The 6,663-nt window shown below is 47.3% G+C and overlaps 1 long non-coding RNA gene across 1 annotated transcript; it reads right to left on the bottom strand.

The window, feature by feature from the left end:
• Positions 1 to 927: 927 nt before the first annotated feature.
• On the bottom strand, positions 928 to 3,193 carry LOC134484911 (uncharacterized). The gene is made up of 2 exons (XR_010062721.1): positions 2,751 to 3,193; positions 928 to 1,110 (listed from the first exon to the last, which is right to left on the bottom strand). It is a non-coding gene; the product is annotated as an uncharacterized LOC134484911 (long non-coding RNA).
• Between the last annotated feature and the right edge of the window lie 3,470 nt (positions 3,194 to 6,663).

Here is a 6,663-nt window from a genome sequence, read left to right on the forward strand (position 1 = left end):
GAGCTGGTGGGCTGACCAGCTCAGCTACCTCTGAATTGGCCAGGGCTCTGAATTGGCCCACCCCAAAGTCTGTATCATCTGTGAATGTTTGGTACTGTGAAAGGGCCAGTCCTGCAGTTCCAAAGCTGATGGATCTCCACAACACAGGGCAGCAACAGGATAATCTGGAGGAGTCCCAGTGAGGATCTAATATTGATGGCGTAGCAGAAGCCAGAGACCTCAGATCACACTCACAGCAATGAACATGTGCATGTGAGGATGTGTGTTCAGACAGATAAACTGTGGGGTGCACTGTGACGCACTGCAGCTTCCTGAGATGTTTGCTTTGCTTTGCTTTGTTGTTATGTGTATACTGGGGGGAGGTTGCAAGGGCAGAGGGCAGACAGGAGAGGAGGAGGGATGAGTGGGACTGAGGTGCATGGTATGAAATTCACAAAGAATCTATCAAGAGCAAAAAAAAACATTAAAAATAACAAAAAAGAAACAAAGCAAAGGTCAACTCTCAGAGAGATAAAGACTGGAAGTAGGAACCACACAAAACCATAGTTTAGGAAACTGTGGGTCACACACGTGATGACAATGGTTTCCAACATCTAGACCAAAGTTCTCTTTTTTGAAGGCTTAGAAACCATCAGCATGTTTCCAAGCAGTAACTGTCGGCATGTTTTTGCAATAAAATCTCAATCTCTGTCTCTGTCTCTGTCTCTCCCCTTCCCCTCCCCCCTCCCCCCTCCCCTCCCTCTCCCCTCCCCCTTCTCCCCTCCCCCTTCCCTCTCCTCCCTCTCCCCCTCTTGCCCTCCCCCTCCCCCCATCTCCCCTCCCCCCTCCTCCTACCCCCACCCCGTGTTTGTGTGTCTCTTGAGTTGCTATTGAGAATGTATGTTTTCCTGTGGGTTCCAGTAAAGCAAACACACTGAAAGCCATGGCTGTAGAGCCCATAGGGAGCTTGCATTTGTTCTGGGAAGGCAAGGGCAGCTCGGCATCATTAAGAGACCAAAGCAGGGTGGCGAGATGGATGTCTCAGTGGGTCCAAGCTCATACTGCTCTTGCAGAAGGCTTGAGTCTGGTTCTCAGCATCACGTTGGCAGTTCATTATTGGCAACTCCAGCACTAGAAGACAAAAGAAAATACAAATTAAAAAATGACCAAACCGGAGTTAGGGATTTAGCTCAGTGGTAGAGCGCTTGCCTAGGAAGCGCAAGGCCCTGGGTTCGGTCCCCAGCTCCGAAAAAAAGAACCAAAAAAAAAAATGACCAAACCAATAAGCTTAACACCAGATGGGTAAAAACAAACAAACAAGCAAGCAAACAAACAAACAGAACAACTATGTATTACTGGGGAAAGAGAAAGAATACCTGATTTCAAAGGAGGTGGATTGCTGAAGTTTGCAGATAGTGTAACTGAAAGGTGCTTTTGTTTATTCCTCTGGTTATCAAACCATTGAAACCTGGGCCCTCAAGAAAGTGGCATTTCCCAGATTTTCCTCATGCTGGGGAAGGAAAAGGCTAAAGCCTAGGGGTGGCCAGAGTGGGGAAGGGCTTGTAAAAAGATTTCACACACCTTTCTGAGACTGTGTGCATCTAAACCATGATTTTATGTCTTAAAAAAGAAAAGCAAAAATCCCATTAGGACCCCGATGACAGGCAAGGGTGGGGAGAGCTAGTGGACGTCTTAGTTCCTCAAACCACTGTGGCCATATTGAATAAATCTTTCTCTGCTTTTCACTCTTCCGTGTCTCTTTCATGGGCCTGCTGAGGACAGGTGTCTAAGCCTGGCTTGTGAGGGCTGCCAGGCTCCAACCCTAACAACCTCAGTGACAATGTAGAAGGAACAGTTTTAATGGGTGGGCAACACTGGCAGGGCTGAACATTTGTAAGTGTCAATACATGTTTAAATTGGAATACTATGTCGCTGAGAGTTTGTGTTAAATCTCTCTCTCTTTGATCCTGGATCAACGTACTCCTGAATAAATAAGCTAGACGGATTATCCGAGGGACTAGTCGAAGGTCAGCGCAGAGCGATGCTGTGCAGAAGGGTCTGGGGTGGGATGAACTTAATTTAAAGAGACTCGTGGGTCCCATAGCCTGGAAGTCAGAACGGAGCCAGGTGCTGGGACTTAAAGCCTTAGGAGAGAGCGTTGAGGGCAATGTTAGGTGGTGGTTCTGCTCAGCGTGTGCAAACCCAGAAGAAAGTCCCTGTGAAGGAACAAGCCATTTCCTCCCTTGTGGGACCACGGAAGGCACCCTGGTTCCCAGTTGAGGAGGCTTGAGAGCCCAGTGACCCTGAAGGGATGGTAGATGTTTCGCCTGATTCTCAGGAAACCAGGCTGGTCACTAGCCCACAGCCCTCCATAGATTTGTAGCCATCGGTCATATAAGGGCAACACCCCAGGCCCCTCAACAGGTACAGGACATGTAGGCTCAAGACAGATCTCCATTATAATGAGGTACCCAAAGGCCTGGAGGCTTAGCCAATAAGCTTTTCTTTCCAGACACTCCTCCCTGCAAAAGATATTTAATCTCAGGCCCACTCTGAGAAGTGGAGTAGTTTTACTCATCCACTTTCCACAATGACAATAAATGCCTTAAAACCATGAACTGCCTCTTTTCATAGGGATCCACCATGGGGAGACACAGACAAGGCCTTCACCTACAGAGCCGCCGCCTAATCTCCCTGAAGAAAGTCTCCTTGAGCTCCCAGCTACCTCCACTACCAAGCCCACCACCGCCCTCAAGACAAGGACTACCTACCCCTGCGGGACCAGCCGGAGGTCCCCATCTTTCCCCTTGGCCTCAGGCTAGGTCCAGCCCTGAGGGTCCCCACTCTGTTCTCAGCTCTTACACAGCATCCCAGCGGTGCCTGACTGCCCAAGAGTCTGAGAACCAGACCGCTCAGCCTCCTGGTGGCCCGCAGCTTCCCACAGCCCAACACCTTCCCAGGGCCGCAGCTTAGGGTAAGTGTAGTCAAACTTCGCGCATCTAGCCTGCTCCAGCAGCCGGAGCCCTGTCCTGGAACCTACGTAGGACTCCCCAGTAACCCTACAACTGGCTCCAATTATGACACTCATTGTCACATGGATTTTTAAAGGGAGCTCTATTACTTTACTTTTAGGGCGATATTGACCTGGCTCCTACATGGGACTCCCCAGTAACCCTACAACTGGCTCCAGTTGTGACACTCGTTGTCACATGGATTTTTTTTTTTTTTTTGGTTCATTTTTTTCCGGAGCTGGGGACCGAACCCAGGGCCTTGCGCTTCCTAGGTAAGCGCTCTACCACTGAGCTAAATCCCCAGCCCTGTCACATGGATTTTTAAAGGGGGCTCTATTACTTTATTTTTAGGGCGATATTGACCTGGCTCTTTCAAGAAAAGCCATTTTAAACCCCTTTCTTCAACGAGTACCATGCAAATAAGGCAATAGGGCTGGGTACGAGGGAAGCTCATTTGATTTAATGCTGTCATTCTCTTAAAAATACTTCCTCTGTTTATTTTACGTGTGTGCCTGAGTGCATACACGCAGCACATGAACGTCTGCTCCCAGTGGAGGTCAGTCTGAAGAGGGCATCAGGTCCCCTGGAAGTGGATTTCTAGACGGTTGTGAGCTATCACGGGGGTGCTGGAAATGGACCCTGGTATCTTTTGCTTCTGTAGAAGCAGCGAGTGCTCTTTACCGCTGTGGCGTCTCTCCAGCCCTTTATCCTTACTTAGATTATCCTTTGGCTAGTTTCTAGGCTTTGCTTATTTTTTCTAGAAACAGGAGCTTACAGAACATTCTGCGTGACCAGAGTGAAGGCTAGAGTTGGGATCAGTGGCTCCTTCCTATGGCAGTACGGTTTCTTAAACATGTTGGGCCACTGAGATGGCTCATCAGGCAAAGGCGCTTGCTGCCAAGCCTGAAACCTTAGTTTGATCCCCAGAACTACACGATTGGAAGGTGGGAACCAACTCCTAAAAGTTATTCTTTGACCACCACATAAGCACTGTGGGGCATGCCTGCCCCACCCAAATATACATATTTATGAACAGTAAATTAATAAATAATTGTAACAAATTTAATTAAAAAAAATTTCCTTGGGGCCAGACAGACGGATCAGTGGTTGAGAGCTCTGGCTGCTCTTCCAGAGGAGTAAGTTTCAACTCCCAGCAGCCTCTTGGTGGCTCACAACCAGTTGACAGTTGTGTTCCGGAGGATCCAACACCCTTTCCCGGCCTCTGAGGGCACTGAATGCACCTGCCACACAGACATACACGCACGAATACAAAACAAACACAGCCATGAAAATAGATAAGCCTAAATAAACGAATGCATAATTAGCTGTGTCCTGAAGACCCCTCCAGCCTGAGGGGCAGAACTGCAATGGCATGGACCCAGTCTTCCTCTCTTTCACCCTCAGACTATGTCTGGTTCACTGTCCCCATTCAGAATGGAATTACAATTCTGGGTGTGTACGATGTCACCAAGGTTCAGTTGCTGAGAGAGAAGAATTCTGTACAGGTTATTGTCAGTGATGGAGAGCAAAGCTGTGGCTGTTTGAACATTTGTCTCTCTCCGTTTTCAAAGAGATTAGTGGAAGGAAGGCCTCCTCCTTGGGAAATGGCAGATTTTATTCAACCTGACACTGTTTAATAAACAGGAACATATTTAAGCCAACATCAACCCAGAGTATGACTTTTCTTTTTTTTTTTTAAGACATGGATTTTGTTTTTTAGGGCGCTCTTAGACTCATGAAAAGATTGAATTAGATATGTAGAAGAATTAAATTAAAAAAAAAGTCTTTGGTACAAATTACCAGCCTTTGTCACAGGACTAATGACCTCGGCTTGTACTCCATCACACTCACATAATTTAATCTATTATTTATGTGCTACTTGCAGAGAAAGCCCGGCACTGTCCACACCCTTCATCGGACTTGAGATTACTGTTGTTAGAGCTAAGATTTCCCTGTGTAGTACGGCTGACCTCCAACCCTCAGCCTGACTCGGGAGTAAGGAGCTACAGGTGTGCCTGCCGCTTACAGCTCTGTGTGCGATATCTGCTTCTCACTGCCCACTCCCGCTTGCCTGATGATCACGGGCTTCATAATTCTTGGTTCAGATTAGTTCCCCGCTCTACCACACTGCTAATTTCATAGCAACTGAGACCTAGGTTCTTAAGTACCTTCTGGTTATTTAAAACCTATATGAAAAACCAAAACTAAATACATTAAAAAACCCAGACTTTTATACATCCCCCCCCCAAGGACTACTTTTCCATGTACTTTAAAAATATTCAAATATCCATTTTGATTAAAAGATACAAAATACCTAGGGAAATGAACAGTATGATCGTCCTGTGCACTGGTGGCATGGCTCCATTCTATTACAAAACTGACCAGCAAATAATAAATGATACCAAACTTCTTTTTTCTTATAGGGAGACCAGGGATGTATCTGGAGGTGGCAGAAGCCAGCCTCACAGATGACATGGTTTACAGGTGAGTTGGGAAGTCTAATCACCTCTTCTTCGGCTGCCTCAAAAAATTAAACATATAATGCATCCATATACAACCAGATGTCCTCGACTCCTCACTGCATTGAGTAATCCTAGATTCTTCATAATTTGAGTTTATCTTGAAAATTACGGAACTGCATGGCAAGAAATTAGACTAAAAATTAAGTTCATCCATCACCTTTTATGAGCCATGGAAAACGACACAGGGAATAACTCTTCTCAAACAAGACAGTTCCTGTTCCAAGCGGCCCTTACTTTCGGGACATTGATATTCCAAACCATATCCTGTCGTGTGCTCAGCTTGGTGTGAGAACAAAAAATCAATCCCTTCCTCCTGGTAACCATGTTGATTAAAGCTGCTTTTGTCTGTGCCCCGGACACAGAGGTATTGTTGCTTTTCCCTTAAAAAGCTAAGTGCATGGGAAACCAAAACAGAGGAAGGGAGTCTGAGTGGAAGATGAGCTTGCTAAAGGCCATCCTTCGTCTTCCCAAGAATTCCGAGCAGGCTTTTTACAGCGGAGATAAAGAAGGCTCAGAGAACCTGGGGGCTGCTCACACACTGACACATCTTGTGAAAATGTGCGGGGTCTGAGTCCTGTCCCAAAGCTTTTTGGTTTCCCCCACGATAGCCCTCACTAACAGACCTAAGGAAGCGAGGAAAGGATGCCATCCCTTGCGGTGGCTACAGAACTGAGAACGGAGAGTTCTCCTTGTCCTCTTTCCCTATAGACTCCTTCCCCCGGCTCGCAGCATACCACCGTTCCCTCTAGGTGCAACGGTTTGAGTCATGAGTGGGAAGCTGCCAGGAATGACTCATGCCAGGCGCCCCCTCGAAGCCCTCCTGAGGTTTCAGAATTCTCCTATCTCAGCTGCCTCTTGAAGAATTCATTGCTGCCTGCATCTGCGTGGTGTGGAAGTCCTCCGAGATATCTAGCGGGAAGTCCCTCTCCTTAACCTGAATATCAAAGTCACAACCAATGTCCTCGCAGCAGAAGCCCACTCTCACTGACTCTTGTAGAATCAGTCCCCAACTTCCTCAGCAGGCGACTGATGACCGGGGGATGTGGCCCGGTACTTCTTCCTGCTTTTAGTAAATATTGAGGCTTATGGGGAGTTCACCAGGGAGCAGGTCTTCCCACAGTGGCCTGAGTTTTGGGCTGTTTAAGCAGCCC

Source organism: Rattus norvegicus, chromosome 1 (genome assembly GCF_036323735.1).
Source record: "Rattus norvegicus strain BN/NHsdMcwi chromosome 1, GRCr8, whole genome shotgun sequence".
Taxonomy (NCBI): Eukaryota; Metazoa; Chordata; class Mammalia; order Rodentia; family Muridae; genus Rattus; species Rattus norvegicus.